We start from the raw sequence: 14,926 nt of genomic DNA on the forward strand, positions 1-14,926 counted from the left end.
CGCAGATAAGCAGTGTACTTTTACAGCTACATTAGAAAATGAATGATTGTTTGGTTATATTCATTTACCGAAGGTACTTGAAGCAGATATTTATGAAGTCATTGGGAGGTGAACTATCTCCAATTCAACAAGTTAATCATTAATATTTGGAGGATTTTCTTGCCATGCTGTATTAGGAGGAGAACATCACCAGACAGACATTTAAATTGTTTTATTTAACTAAAACATCAACATTATGTATTGTGGATTTTTTTTCTTCAACAGCAAACATATAATATTTTAACAAAACAAGCATATGAATTTTTGAATTTAGTTAAACATTCAAGTTTTTTTAAAATCAGGTTTGTTTTTGTTAAAATTGTTTTTAACTAAAATAGTTAAATGAAATATTTAAAAAACAAAAACAAAATTAAATCAACTATGTCAGCCAGGTCAACATGAGAAATTTATAATATTAGCTTCTGCAGTTAACTCAGTTGTCTTCACCTTCATTTTCCTGTTTGTTCATAATCTGGAAAAGAAAAACAAGTTTTCCTGCTTTTTCAGGTCCCAAACAATTTCTCAATTTGGAATGAATTAGTTCAAAGGAAGAAAATATTCTTTCTACACCATCAGAAGAAGCTACTGCTGTTAAAAGTGAGATTATCACTTCAACAGACTCTAAATCCAAGTGCTTAAGTGACTTCCATCAGTTCACTGGTGCGACTTTCTTTAAAACATCAGCAAACGAATATTTCTTGAATGGTTCACCCTTACCTCTGAAGTTTATTATAGTTGGCATTATGAATGTATGATTGCTGGATGTCCATGTCATAGCCAACTCCTCTTCTTCGGCAGTTAAGGTTTCACCCCGGTACCAAGTACTGAGAATATTTGCAAGAAAATGAGCTGGAGAGAGTGCTTGTCCCATTTGTTTTTTAATGCTTGTAATTTAACTCCATAAGATTGGGTCCCTAATCCATGAACTCATTTACAAAACTTTTCTTAAACATTACATGAATATACACCTGTACCTTGATATAACATGAATTCAGATATAATGTGGTAAAGCAGTGCTCTAGAGGGGCAGGGCTGTGCACTCCAGTGAATCAAAGCAAGTTTGATATAACATGGTTTCACCTATAACACAGTGAGATTTTTTGGCTTCTGAGGACAGTGTTATATCAAGGTAGAATCATAGAATATCAGGGTTGGAAGGGACCTCAGGAGGTCATCTAGTCCAACCTACTGCTCAGAGCAGGACCAATCCCCAGACAGATTTTTGCCCCAGATTCCTAAATGGTCTCCTCAAGAATTGAACTTATAACCTTGGATTTAGCAAGCCACTGCTCAAACCACTGAACTAGCCCTCCCCCCAGAGGTGTATTATCTCATACTATAGAATTAGAATTTATAAACCCTATTCCATGATGCGCTATCTTTGAGCTATAATGTATCTTAATTAAAACTATCTTTAGATAGGTTTTTTCCTCAAAAGCATTTTATCAAAAAAATCTGATTTAAATAAAAAAAATCATTGATTTTTTATCCATCCTGAATTTCATTATTTCAGCTATTTAAATCTGAAATTTCCCGGTGTTGTAATTGTAGGGGTCCTGACACAAGAAAGAGTTCTAGGGGGGGAGGGTGTCGCAAGGTTATTGTAGTGGAGGTTGCAATACTGCTAACCTTACTTCTGCACTGCTGCTGGCGGCGGCAATGCCTTCAGAGCAGGGCAGCTGGAGAGTGACGGCTACTGGCCAGGAGCCCAGCTCTGAAGGCAGAGCCGCCACCATCAGCAGCACAGAATTAAGGATGTCATGCTATGCTATTGTCACCCTTACTTCTGCACTGCTGCTTGCAGAGCTGGGCCCTCAGTCAGCAGCCACCCAGCTTTGAAGGCAGCAGTGCAGAAGTAAGAGTGGCATGGTATGGTATTTCTGCTCTTACTTCTCCTCTGCTGCTGCTGGTGGGGCACCACACCCAGCTCTGAAGGCAGTGCAGAACTAAGGATTGCAATACTGCACTCCCCCTTAAAATATCTTTGTGACCCCCCCCTCCTCCCCGCAACACCATTTTGAGTCAGGACCCCCAATTTGAGAAACACCGGTCTCCCCCTAGAAATCTGTATAGCATAGGGCAAAAGCATGCAAAAGACCAGAGTTAAGAGTGGTGGGGGACCAGATAGATTTCACAGTCTGTGATGTGTTTTTCATGGCCGTGAATTTGGTAGGGCCCTACTCATAGGGACTTAATTCTGGATATAGTGTTCTTGTGACTCAAGATATTAGGACAAATGATGCAGCTGCATTCTGTCGTCTTCCAGAGTATTCTAACTTTTCCTTTTCTAATTATTAACCTGGTCTCTGGCTTATCGTATTGCCTATGAATATAGTAGAAAATAACAGAACATAGTAGAACATGGGTACAATAGTTCCAAAGCTGAAACTGGAGTTTGCATTTTGAAAAATAAATAATGCACCCAATAGTAATGTTATCTGTATTTTTCTAAATTAATCTTTGCAGGAAGTTTGTGTACATCGATCACCAGATTTCAGTCAAACATTGTTTAGTTACTCTTCCTTCACTGAGTTTCTCACCTGTGTCCTAGAATTACAGCTTGCTTATAAAGCCATTAAATTAAACAGAGTTTAATTCTTCAGTCTTAACTATTCAGGTGAATCACAAGATATTGCAGAAATCTAGCTGTGACATTCAGAAAGGCCATTAAAACAATCTATCTGCTATTATGAGAATGTCTTATGTTTCTTTCATTTTTCTTCTCAGTCTTAATTTTTTTAAAAATTCATTTTGTCCTGTCTGTTCTCATTCCAGGTTTTCTAATTAAGTTAATATTTTAAAAATGTAGTGAAAATATTTCAGCTTCCTATCTGGAAAGGAACCAACAGACCTCTTCCTATATTATGAATTTTGAAAGGTTTCACTTCATGTTTTCAGCAAAACTAATCTATGGCTAGTAGTTGATATGTCGAGTCCAACAAATTACAGAATACTGAAAAAGTCAAGCTTTGTTGAACACATTCGCACAATTCAAAATACCATTCTCTCTCTCTCTCTCTCTCTCTCTCTCTGTGTGTGTGTGTGCGCGTGCGTGCGTGCGCACACGCATACTTCACACTACTGACCATGATTATCTTATAAACAGAAGAAGGGACAGCTCAGTGGTTTGAGCATTGGCCTCCTAAACCCAGGGTTATGAGTTCAATTCTTGAGGGGCTGACTTAGGGATCTGGGGCAAAATCAGTACTTGGTCCTGCTAATGAAGGCAGGGGGTTGGACTCAATGACCCTTTAGGGTCCCTTCCAGTTCTATGAGATAGGTATATCTCAATTTATTTATTTTTTAATTCATATGAAACTGTTCTTACTACAGTCTTTCTCTGGCCTTTAGTATTTTTAAAGTGCTTATCACCATAGCACAAGGCATCATATCCAAATTTCTATCTGAAAAAAGACCTATCTGCCCTCCCTATATTAAACTGTATTCTGAGGGGAGAGCAATCTTCATAGTTATAATCCAATAGAAATTAAATTTAGAGACTAAGAATTTCTGGTGCTCTTCAGTGTTCTACTTCCTCAGTGTTTCACTTGAAATTTTTAAGGCTTTGGTGCAAAATACCAATTGTCCAGATCACTTTCCCTCTGTTTCTGTAACAAGAGACAATGCAGATATGTCAGATCTTGGTATGACATTTCATAGAAGGGAAGAATGCCAGTTCTGTAGCATGGGTCCCCCGACCCCATAGAAACTCCTCCATGGGGATCAGGTTCTGTGAGTAAAGAGGAGGTAAGATTTAAGGGTGGCAGAAATGCTAGTTCTTCCCTTTCAAGCCCTGAGGGGCATCATGAATAAACTGTTAACCTTTTCAGCATAATCATAATCACTCCCTCACTAATGGTAATGTTCCAGGGAACTCTCAGTTGCATGGCTTCTGTAGGAGCCATGTTGCTATGGAGGGCTAAAGAAGGAGTCAGAGCTTTGAGGGTCTTGAAGGTGTCACAGGGCTAGGGGCAAACTCCTTTCTCATCCCACTCAGTCAATGGAGAGAGTCAAGCCCTGCCTCCTTGTTGGAATGATCTGATGGAAATTCACTTTCTTGGCTGCTCTGCGAGGACAGTCTTGTCTAGGGGCCAGATTAAAATGCAGATAGGTCCCTAGTGAAATTTTCAAAAGAGCCTAAGCAGGTTAGGTGCCTAATTCCTATTGATTTAAATGGGATTTAGGTGCTTAACCAACTTATGCACCTAAATCCCATTTAAATCAATAGGGTCTCTAGGAGATCCCACCAGATGCCTACCTGCATCCTTAGGTGCCTAATTATCTTTGAGAATGTGACCCCAAATTTCTGGCTGTCTATCAGACTGTCTATCTAGGTATTTATACTGTGCTCACCTCTGTGGTAGCTGAACTCCTCAAGCAAGAAACATATCAGTGTATGCGCAATGTGCCCAGCCATCAAGAGCCAGTAGTCAGCCATCAAAATAAGTCAGTGGGCACACGTTTCAATGGGCACAAAAGGATCAATGTTACTTAACAAATAAATCATGTATGAATTTAAAGCGTGATCTGCAAAACATCTTTGAGTGAGTTTGAAGGCAATGAGTCCCCAAAATGTAATTTAACACTGAATTATTAGCTAGTTTCTGTCCAAACTGACATAAGATTTTCTCATTATTTGTTGAAAATTATGCTAATATATTACATGAACTCTTACATGTTTTCACCCTCAATACAGATTATATTTTTAAATAAGATATAATATACAGTAGGCTCTTCATTCAGCTATGCTGTATAAATTAAACCATCACTTGACATCTGCCAAACTCCCAAGTAAAACACACATGGTGGATGTTATTTTCTTGCTTGCATTCCCTAGGATAGAACAGAAAAATATTTCCATATGGTTCTACAGATGGGAAATAGTAAGTACGTTTAAAATATTGCATTGCTATTAACGTTACATAACTGCAAACTCCTCATGTTTAGAAGAACAATTCCGAGGTTACCATGGAAAAGTATATTACATCTACCTTATCAGTGGTCCCCAAAACATTCCATGGATTTATACTTCACTGTCCACTATGAATCCAGGTCTTTTATTACAAAACACCCACCTGCAGTAACCTTCATGCTTCTGTTAACAACCTCCTGTTGGTGTAATATCAAAATTAATATCATGTAATTTGCACTTTCCCCAGCTCTGTAAAATTTAATATAAAAATAAATATTTCTGTGTAATTCTCTCTGTATGCTGGAAAATTTTGCTAAGACATATAAATATAGCAAAATCTGAATATTCAGTAGTAGTTTGCAATATTTAACATCACTGGACCTGATCCTCAGAGGAAGTCAATGGAACTATGCCATTTTACATGAGCTGAGGAACTGACCCATAATCATTAGATTTGATCTACCATAATTAATAAATCAGTATTGTCCTGTGATGCCTTGATTTTTATTTCATGAACTAAATCTTTTTATCCAGGAAGAACAGCCTTGGATTTTTATAATGTTTTTTTAAAAATTAAAAAAATAGTTTACCATTAAAATATGTGGTGCTGCAGAGCAATATTGCTCTGTGATTATTATTTTTTTTAAAACTGGCATATGCTATAATGGTTTGTTGCACACATTTTGGGTAACTGACTCTTCCTAAGAAAAATGAAAGAATAAAAAGTCAGACTCATTATCAGGAGACAAACACCTACAAGATCTCTATCAAGCGTTCTTACAACTACAATACCCACCTACTAAAGTGAAGAAACAGATTGACAGAGCCAGAAGAGTACCCAGAAGTCACCTACTACAGGACAGACTCAACAAAGAAAGTAACAGAATGCCACTAGCCGTCACCTTCAGCCCCCAACTAAAACCTCTCCAGCGCATCATCAAGGATCCACAACCTATCCTGAAGGACGATCCATCACTCTCACAGATCTTGTGAGACAGGCCAGTCCTCGCTTACAGACAGCCCCCCAACCTGAAGCAAATACTCACCAGCAACCACACACCACACAACATAGGATCTAATCACATCAGCCACACTATCAGAGGCTCGTTCACCTGCACATCTACCAATGTGTTATATGCCATCATGTGCCAGCAATGTCCTTCTACCATGTACATTGGCCAAACAGTCTCTACGTAAAAGAATAAATGGACACAAATCAGACATCAAGAATTATAACATTCAAAAACCAGTCGGAGAACACTTCAATCTCCCTGGTCACTCGATTACAGATCTAAAAGTCGCAATATTACAACAAAAAAACTTCAAAAACAGACTCCAACAAGAGACTGCTGACTTGGAATTAATTTGCAAAATGGACACCATGAAATTAGGCTTGAATAAAGACTGGGAGTGGATGGGTCATTACACAAAGTAAAATTATTTCCTCATGTTTATTCTCCCTCCCCCCCCCACTGTTCCTCACAACTTCTTGTTAGCTGCTGCAAATGGACCATTTTGATTACCACTACAAAAAGTTTTTTTCTCTCCTGCTGGTAATAGCTCACCTTAACTGATCACTCTCATTAGAGTGTGTATGGTAATACTCAATGTTTCATGTTCTTTGTGTATGTGTATGTGTATATATATATATAGATATATATAGATATATATATATCTTCCTGTTGTATTTTCCACTGCATTCATCTGATGAAGTGGGCTGTAGCCCACAAAAGCTTATGCTCAAATAAATGTGTTAGTCTGTAAGGTGCCACAAGTGCTCCTGTTCTTTTTGCGGATACAGACTAACATGTCTGCTACTCTGAAACCTATCAGGATTGAGTAATATTGGCTGTTTTAAATCCACTCTGTCAGTGACAGTAGTGAAATGTGCCAGCACTTGTTGAAGAAACATTAGGGACAGATCAATGATTTCTTAATTCTGTGTTCTCAGGCAGCACCTGCACAAATAAATTCTTGGGAATCTGGGAATCAAAAGAAGAGCCCTGGTAATGGTTTCCTAATAGTGTGTGTTTTCCATGACATCCATCTAAAATCTTTTTATTGATGAAGCTTTAAGAGTGGTTTGCTGACCTGCCACAGCTGCTCCACTCCGATTAAAGTAACCTGCAGGAGTTCTTTAAAATAAAAGTTCTTAAGAACATATTTAACAATAATCAGATGTTGTAGGCAAAAGCAGGGCACTGTCTTCCACTGAGAAATAATAATGCAATACAATAAAAGGTTATATAACACTGTAGTCATTGCACTGTGCACCTTTACGGGCTGCATAAATAACAAACAAATAAATAATTAATTCCATATACTTAGTGAGTCTTCACAGCACTTTACAATATATAATAAAAGAATACAGCAGACTAAATCAGTATAACTTAAAATAAACTTAATAGAGTATAATATACTTACTTAAATCTATATCATGTGATCAAGTATTGTCTTTTCTACATTAAAACTAATAATAATTTCCTCTGCATGATTCAGGAACTTTGCAGGCATCACAAGCTTTAATTGCCACACTCTTTATATGTACCAGCATGCCACATGAAAACATTATTAAATGAAACAGCAATCATTAAACCCAAGTGTATATCCTCACTTACAATGCTGTAGCATTTTGTCTGTGACACTATGTAAATCTGGAAACTAAAGTAGGGAGCATCTTGATTTAATTATCTAATATATAAAATAACTTAAGAAAAAATACTTAATATGTAAAAAACTGCAATGCTTTCCTGAATGAGGTTTTCTTCTAGTAGGCCCATTAGTACCTGAAATTGATGAATCTCTTTGACTGTTGATACTTGATTGATCTCAACTGCTGCCTTTAAATATGATAAATGGATAATTTGGGCACTTCTAAAGAATTCTTCCTCAAGGTTGTCCCTCCCAGATATTGTTGGCCAGATCTTCAAAGGTGCACTTGCAGAGTTGGGTCGACATTTTTTGCTTGTGCTCAGATTAGGTATACACAATTTTTAATGTATACAGACAAGTCACGGCTTATATAGAATTGTATACATGTTGCAGATGAGGCACCACAGCCATTAGTGGAGAACATGCTCAACTTTATGGTCTAAGTGGTCCCATTGACTTTGATTAGGCTACTCACAGCAAATTAAGTTAAATATGTTTGTATTTGTTTGCTGGATCGGGGCCTAAGATGTCCCCAACTAACACCTCCCAATATTGGAAATACTGTCATTATATCCCACACTTAACTTTAGGGAAAGAATTCAGTTCTTCAGTTACTACATTTGGTAATCATTGACTTACAAAGAAAAAAATCAAACAAAAATTTGCCACTGCTCTCAGCAGTCTCAATTATATCTAAATCCAAAACAGGGTACCATGTTCATAAATCCACTAAAACTGTGATGAACCATTGAGAATCACATTAAACCAAGATGCACACAAAATATATTTTTATATATGTGCACATACTCATATACACATATATACACAGTATTATGAATCCACATCCCAATGCAAAACAGATCTGTTATAAGTAGTCAATAAATGTCAGTTCCTTTTGATTTACAGAATAGTCTATCACTGATGTATACATATAGCAGGCATTATAGAATCAGAGAAATGTAGGGCTTGAGAGGTCATCTAGTACAACCCCCTGTGCTGAGGAAGGCACAAGTAAACAGAGACCATTCTGACAGATGTTTGTCCAACCTGTTCTTAAAAACCTCCAATGATGGGGATTCCACAACCTCCCTTAGATGCCTATTTCAGTGCTTATTTATCCTTATAATTAGAAAGTTTTTCCTAATTTCTAAACTAAATCTCCCTTGCTGCAAATTAAGCCCATTACTTCTTGTTTTACCTTCAGTGGACACGGAGAACAATTGATCAGTCCTGTTTCTAACAGTCTTTAACATATTTTGAAGACTATTATTAGGTTCCCCCTCAGTCTTCTTTTCTGAAGACTGAACATGCTCAGTTTTTCTAACCTTTTCTCATAGATCAAGTTTTCTAAAACTCTTACCACATTTGTTGCTGTCCACTAGATTCTTTCCAATTTGTTCACATCTTTCCTGAGGTGTGGCATCAAGAATTGGACAGGGTACTCCAGCTCAGGCCTCAACAGTACTGAGTAGAATGGGACAATTACTTCCTGTGTGTTGCATATAACACTCCTGTTAATACACCCCAGAATGACATTAGCCTTTTTTGCAAGTGCAGTATATTTCCAGGTTTCAAAGTTAGGTTGACTGATGTGTAATTTCCCAGGTCCTCTTTGTTATCCTTTTTAAAGAGATGTACAGTGTTTGCCTTTCTCCAGGACTCTTGGACCTCAAGGGCCCTCCATGAGTTCTCAGAGATATTTGGTAATATTTCTGAGATTGCTTCAGCTAGTTCCTTAAGAGCCCTAGGATGAATTTCATCAGGCCCTGTCGACTTGAATACATCCAACTTATCTAAATTTTTAACCTGTTTTTTCTGTATTTTGCCTTGTATTCCTTCCCCCTTCTTGTTAATATTAACTGTGTTAAGTATCTGATCACAATTAACCTTTTTAATGAAGGTTGAACCAAATTAGTCATTGAACATCTCAGCCTTCTTGATGTCATCAATTATTAGATTTCCTTCCCCACTATGTAGAGAACCTACACTTTCCTTCATCTTTCTCTTGCTCCTAATGTATTTAAAGAACCTTTTTTATTGTCTTTTATGTCCCTTGTTAGATGTAACTCATTTTGTGCCATAGCCTTTCTGATTTTGTCTCTACATGCTTGTGCTATTCTTTTGTACTACTCCTTCACAATTCTTCCATATTCCCACTTTTTATAGGATTCCTTTTTTATTTCAGGTCACTAAAAAGAGCTCCTGATGGAGTTATATTGGCCTCTTAGTAGTCTTCCTATCTTTCCTTTGTGTCAGGATAGTTTGTAGTTGTGCATTAAATATTATCTCCTTGAGAAACTGTCGGCTATCCTGAACTCCCTTTTCCCTTAGATGTTCTTCCCATAGCACCTCACCTACCAGTTCTCTGAGTTTGTCTGATTTTCTGAAGTCCTTATTCTGTTTCTTTCACTCCTTCCTTTCCTTCATATCATAAATTCATCATTTCATGATCACTGTCACCCAAATTGCCTTCCAACTTCAGATTTGCTACGAATTGTTCCCTGGTGGTCAGAATCAAGTCTAAAATGGCTGTCCTTTAGTTACTTATACCACTTTCTGAAACAAACAGTTGTCTCCAATACATTCCAAGAATGTATTGGAAATTTTGTGTTTTGCTGCATTACTTTTCCAGCAGATGTCTTGCTACTACTGGGTACTACCAAGTCTTGTATTTTGGATATTCTTGCTATTTGTTCTAGAAATGCCTCATCCACCTCCTCTTTCTGATTTGTTGGTCTATAGTAGACCCCCTACTATGATGTCATCTCTATTTTTAGCCTTTCTATCTTTACCCAGAGATTTTCAACTGATCAACAAGTGTATATATTCTTGATGTAGAATGCAACATCACCTCTGTTTTTGTTCTGCCCATCCTTCCTGAACAAGCTATACTCCTCTCTACCAATATTCCAGTTGTGAGACTTATTCCACCAAGTCTCTGTGATGCCAGTTCAGTTATAACTTAAATTACGTACTAATATTTCCTGTTTAACTTCCAGTTCTTCCTATATTCAACAATCCCAACATCTAGTTTATCTTATTTGGGGAACACCAAGCTCCGCCCAAAAACAATAATCTTCCTGAAATGTTTCATGCATATCTCCCAGGTTTTCTGGGAAGATGAAGGGTCTCAAAAGTATGGTGCTTTGAAAATGTAGCTGTAATTTACTTTATAAAAATTATTCTTAAAAATAATCAACATTATTATTAGGTTGCACAGGTTAAAAGCATGCGTGGGAAGGGAGCTTACAAAACATAATATTTACATTTGAAAAGGGCAACTGTTTAGAAAAAAATTACTGCTTTCAATGATATTATGCATCTCAGCGGTATGGTTTTGCTCAAGAAATGATAGAATCTTTCAAAACAGTGAACATTTTACGGTCACCTGGCATATATTAATGTATTTTGAGGACATAGAAAGTCCGTAAAATAAAGAAGTTTTACCATGAATCAGAATCAGTTTGGACTTTGAGAGAAACAAAAATACTTGCTGCTTCAGTTTTTTTTACTACCAAAAAATATAGTCTTCTGAAGACCTTGTGCCTATATCCCTAGGCCAGATACAGATGTATGAAACAAGCCCAATTAAATAGCTTTAAAGAGATGTGCCTAAAGATACTATTTCAGATTGATCAAACATAGGGATGGGATTGCTAGAAGATCCTAAATTTTTCTCTGATTACTTAGAGATTATAGAAATGATTCCTAAATAGCTGACATAGTCAAGTCTTGAGAGATGCCTAGGGCCCCATGTCATCACAGGTGCAGGCATGGATAAATTCCTCAGTTATGATTTATTCCTCTATTTAAAATGTTCATTACTTGCAGATCATCTGGAACTTGCCGGGCCACATAGTAAAACATGGATTAGCAACAGTATCAGGGCACACATTTGACTATGGCAGAATCCAGTGGGAGCCATATTTCCAAGGATACAGAAACTGTAGAGCCAAAAAGGACACAGTGGCAGCCATACTGGGTGGCAATGGCGTTGGAGTCTCCTTCTGTAATTTTTATGACATTGAGGGATTAAAATTAACCCACTAACTGATTAATTTGGTAAAGCCATTGAAAAAGGAGGAGAGATTAGTTCTTTAACTTTGCAGCAGGAGGTGTCAATTATTAGCAATATGCACTCCATTGCGCAAACTTTGAAATGAATTAATATATCTGTAAATACTGTAATTAATTCATTACATAATAATAATGTTTCTCAAGCAATTGTGTGCAGCATATATAATACTAAACTTGTTATGCATTCAGGAAATGTTTTATTCAAGAAATAAAAAAATTAACTGGGGGAATGGTCAAGTTAGTTAAAAAGCACACTTATATGGACCACACTAGTGGGAAAAGGAATTTACAATATTGCTAGGCTAGAATGTCCTGGATCCTAGGAACCACATGAAATTAGCAATTTGACTGTGCCAGTTATGATTGCTATTTCTATAGGGATAGGGGGCCCTAAAGATTTGGCATATGTTAACAGCATGGGTACAATAGAGAATGGGACCCATAAACAGCATTATCCCAGTGTGAAGATGGCAACATGAGGCGAAGAGGAAATAAGCACAACCTACTTTAAATGAATCAAGTACAAATGGTTCTGAGAGTGCTCGGTACGAATGAGCCGGACCACAAGCGAAGAAGGTTGGGCCCAAATAGTCATTAAAGAGAGAGTGAAGGAAGTGATACAGCCTGGAGACCCAGTATGTGCTCTCGGTTATCGCAGCTTCTCGATGGGGATGACACCATGACAGGGGATCCTGGATGGATTTTGTCTGAACTTCACCTCTCTGACTCAGGGTGGAACTCATGCTGTATGGCCAAGTGTGCAGATTAAGGAGAATGTGACAGAGGCTGTAACAGGCAACACCAAATGGGAGTCACTGGTGATCAATCTCTTTTCAGCTAGACTTCCCTGGTCCATTAACACCACTGATTTAGTACAAGGGAAAATAGAGCCACTGGTGTCCATTGCCAAAATAATAGCCGAGCAACAGGAAACTGGGGCAATACTGTACATGCAGTGGAAATACCCTCTTGGGCTGTACCAGAGGAGGTGAGCTTGCGCCCCCCTGGTTAGTACTTGGAGCCTAATATTAATAGTGGTTAAAATGATTACAGCTACTGTCGTCTTGGAAATGTGTTCTTGCCTGGTAAACTTTAAAAGGAGAGCACAAAAAGGCAGGACTATGATATGAATGAAATGAATGCTAATATAAAAAAGAAAAATAAAGACAGTGGAATGTAGGCCTGGCTTGGCATGAATGACAGGATTATGGAGGTAAATAGATCAGCAGGCTGAGAACGGAATGTTTGTGTTAACTAAGAGAGGTAAAGGGGTCAGTGAGCTGAGACAGAATGTCTCAACTAGCTAAGATAAGTGGCAGAAATACCAAAGGAACTGTTTACAAAGAACAAGATATCAATGGACAAATACATTGGGAATTTAAAAACGAGGTAAAGAGTATTTTGAACATGGACAGTGCATGAACAGAGCATGTTGTACAGGGATTGGTTCCTACAAAGTAACCAAGCCAGTCCCAAAATGTATGATGCAATGTATAGTAAATGCAGTGAGATGTGTAAATGTATATAAAGAGGATTTCTGTGTAACTTTGAACATGTGATGTGCTCGAGTCTAGTCAGCTCAGTGTGGCATTGCTGCATGAGTGACAAAGTCTGGAGTCAAACTGAGTTCTTCGAAGCTGAGTGGAAAGAGGTCTCAAGGGGAATCCCAACAGTGCAGTGCTTGGGCTTGGCAATGTCTTTCTTGTGGTACGTCTGTGCCTTTATCTTAGCCTCCAGGAAGGCTTAAATAATCCTCACAAGATATGCCTATCATTTACCAGGAGCAAGCAAGCAAACAAACAGAAACAAAGAAAAATGTCTGCTTATAAAAATGGTCTAATTAATCAAATCCTCTCTCCCTGAAAACTAGCACAGCAGGGGAAAGGAGACTTGGAAAGGATAGGCCTGACTGCCTCAGCCACTGAGGAAAGCTGGACTTTATGCTGCCTCCTTCTCCTCACCTGGAAACAGCAGTAAAGCCCAGGATGTGGAGACAGATGACCAGGGTAGGGGGCCAGGCAGATAAGGCAGCAGCTCAGAAAGTGTTTATGTTCTTACCTCCATTGTGGGAAGCAGTTCAGTGGGAATTGAAAGGCAGTGATAAGCAGATCAGGTGTTTATACTCTCTCCATGTCTTCTCCCAGTACCAGCACAGAATGGAGGAGAACAGAATGGGGCGGTGGTGGAAGCATATAGGGTCTATATTTTATCATTTAATCATTAGATGATCATAATGGTCCTGTTTGGCCTTAAAATCAGTGAATTTATGTATTTTAGTTCATAGAAGAGTCATGGAAGTGTCGAAAGTCAGGGAAAGGTCAAGCTTCTCAAGTTTCTGTACATTTCAATAGACATATTTTGCATATATATTGAAACTGCTTGGACCAATGCCGTAGGCCAGGGGTGTGCAAACTTTTTGGCCTGAGGGCCGTATCTGGTTTCGGAAATTGTATGGAAGGCCAGTTAGGGGCGAGGGTCGTGGCCCAGCCCCCACCTCTTATCTGCCCCCCCCGGGACTCCTGCCCCATCCAATGCCCCCTGTTCCCTGATGGCCCCCCCAGGACACACACCCCCACTCCCTGTCCCCTGACCACCCCTGAACCCCCACCCCTGACTACCCCCTGCCGCCCCATCCAACCCCTCCTCTCATTCCTGACTGCCCCCCCAAGACCCCTGTCCTCATTCAGCCCCCTAATCCCCCCCCACTGCCCCGACTCCTATCCACACCCCCGCCTGCTGACCACCACCCCAAACTCCCCTGCCCTTTATCCAACCCCCCCTGTTCCCTGCGCCCTTACTGTGCTGCCTGGAGCACCGGTGGCTGGCAGTGCTACAGCCGCACTGCCCAGCTGGAGCCGGGCCACACCGCCGCCGCCACACAGCTTAGAGCACCGGGTCAGGCCCGGCTCTGCAGCTGTGCTACCCCAGGAGCTCACCACCGCGCCACCCAGAGCATTGCACCAGCAGCGCAGTGAGATGAGGCTGTGGGAGAGGGGGAATACTGGGGGAGGGGCCGGGGGCAGCCTCTGAGGCCAGGAGCTCAGGGCCCAGGCAGGACGGTCCCACGGGCCGGATGTGGCCCGTGGGCCGTAGTTTGCCCACCTCTGATATAGGGCATACAAGGTAGCCAATGCAACAGTGCTGGAGGGAAGATCAAATTTTGATGCTCACCCTGTCTCCTCTTCCACAAGTAGCACAGATGTGGGGAGGTCAGGCAATGGCAGAAAGAGGCTAGCACCTCAGGCA

At 39.5% G+C, this 14,926-nt stretch overlaps 1 protein-coding gene across 1 annotated transcript in view; it reads left to right on the forward strand.

Annotated features, from left to right (window-relative positions):
* NALCN (sodium leak channel, non-selective) overlaps positions 1-14,926 on the forward strand; it is a 390,104-nt gene that overhangs the window by 309,252 nt on the left and 65,926 nt on the right. The window lies entirely within an intron of this gene.

This window comes from Mauremys mutica, chromosome 1 (genome assembly GCF_020497125.1).
Source record: "Mauremys mutica isolate MM-2020 ecotype Southern chromosome 1, ASM2049712v1, whole genome shotgun sequence".
Taxonomy (NCBI): Eukaryota; Metazoa; Chordata; order Testudines; family Geoemydidae; genus Mauremys; species Mauremys mutica.